Below are 2,336 nucleotides of genomic sequence, written 5' to 3'. Positions count from 1 at the left end.
AATTTATTTCAATGTTAGAAAATCCCGAAATTATGAAATTGTATTCCATGGGGATAGATTCATCGTGTGGTAGGAGTTAAATTAGATGAAATGGTTTGCGAACTTTCCGATATGTTAAACAAAATATGATTTTTGAATACCAAATTATTTGTACTCTTTAGAATGGTAGTTCTTTCAGACTCTATAAATATTATCAATTACTCTCAGATGCATGACGAAGACATGTATTTCGAAGATTTATTTTCATTATACGTTACGTGAATTATGACTGATATACATTATCACAAAAATATTAATAATTTTTTTATGTTTTAATTGTTATAAACTAGTTAAACTATTTAAAACTATAAACTAAAGTTTGTATTAAATACACACTAAAATAAAACCTTCCTCTAATTATATATTACTTTAGTACCATAAAACAATTAAACTCCTAAGTTTGGAAGATCAATAAGTTTTGATCCCTCTAAAACAAATACTTATTTCGTTGCTTGCAAAAAACTGATTTTTTTCTTGATATTCTAGTTCTTTAAATGCATAGCATTGCCTCCAAATTTACTTTTTAGAAAACACGTAGTATGTTGTTTCTTAAACCTAAAAAACAACGATTTTGGAGTTCATTATTAACAAATCCAATTCTCGAAAAATAGGAATCACCATTATACTAACTTTCATACCAATCGTGAGTGTTTACCTTGCTGATACCGGAATTAAGTATAAATGAGCACTTTTATAGTATTCTCTTCGTCCCTGCGTTACATGACTGATATCAATTGGGATCAATGAAATACATTCAACTTGTTATCACATATAATCGATTTTTAAAATATATATGTATTAGTATTTCTTTTGTCACTTTCTTATCAAATATCTAAGCCACGACTAAATTGCCGGACTCACAAATTGTTGAGTGTAAATAAGTTGAGTGTGACATTTTATTTAAATATAATTTAAAAATACCTATTTTATAGGTGGAGTGCATATGAAGTAGATACATTATAAAGATTATTCACAGACCGGCAGAACAAGGTTATTCTTCCATTACAATCCTGGGTTAGAGTACGAAACACTATAAGCAAATTAGAACACTTAGTTAGAAACAAAGTATGAGTTTACTACCAAGTTTGATGCACTTGATATTACTAAGGCTGGCATCTTAACACACCTATGATCACAAATAATTTTATACTTACACGGGTTTAAGACGCAATGTGTGAGTAGAAGTGCGAGGTCGTATATGATAACTTTAACAGTCACAACTGTTTTAACAGTCGTGTGGGTTGGAAAAGTAGCACCATCTCTGTGTAATTATAATTAATCGCATGGTTTATTGGTTGGTTGCAGTGCCAGGTCAGCAGATTTCTGAACTGCTTACCCATAGTTTACGCTTATTCGCCATTTAACTACCACATTCTTAGAAGAACCCAGAGGAGATAAGAAGAAAAACTAAATCCAGCCTGTTAAGTTCAGGTTATTAGAAAAACCTTTCGTCCTTACTGATAAACAACTGTGTAATTAAAAAGTAATTCCTAAAAACAAGTTTCCTCTGGATACCAAAGCTGTGCAGTCACAGAGTAGATACTCAATTGTGTTTTAAATTTCCTCAGCTTCAACCTCTTCATGGGTGCCTAAACATCAGTAAACAGTGAAATCTCTCATGTAACATACTTTAAAAGATAAAATAACTAAATGTAAAATTAAAGAAAAATATAGCTCGAATACCTATAGTTGTTTCAAATTTTTTTTATATCTATTTATTTGTATAGATGAATAAACACTTTAGGATAAAATAACTAAATATTGGATTAAAAAAAGTATCATTTCAGAGGATTACCTGTAGTTACTATAAAATTTCAAAAATGTATTCATCTGGATACCGCTTAAATGTTATAAGATAAGTGTTTAAAGTGTTTAAATGTTGGATTAGAGAAAATCGAATTTAATTTTAATTGTATTTAGTAGTCAAGCGTAAAGAATGTCAGTCCAGTTGACTTCAGTAAAACTAAAATGTTATTTACTTAGTTAATTACATTTCTAGTTTGCACGAATGATTGACAGGAATCTGATTCCTATCCCTCTCAGGAGCTGGCAGAGTATCCTGTTACCTGAGACGTGCCGTTGTGCTCTCGTTCTGTTGCCAAGGTAAGTAAATAATTAACCAGGAGTGCTAAGTTAAATTAACGCTACTTTTTACGCAACAAACTTCTTTAATAAAGCAATTAAAGAAACTGGAAGATTTCTTCAAAGAGAAAATGTTCAAATGTTGATTCAATTTTCTTTTAATACAGCCTTTTTACTCCTTTTTTCGCACACGTTTTTAATTTCTTCTCGGTTTC

Source organism: Teleopsis dalmanni, chromosome 2 (genome assembly GCF_002237135.1).
Source record: "Teleopsis dalmanni isolate 2A chromosome 2, ASM223713v2, whole genome shotgun sequence".
Lineage (NCBI taxonomy): Eukaryota > Metazoa > Arthropoda > Insecta > Diptera > Diopsidae > Teleopsis > Teleopsis dalmanni.
Note: the sequence above shows the minus strand (reverse complement) of the source record.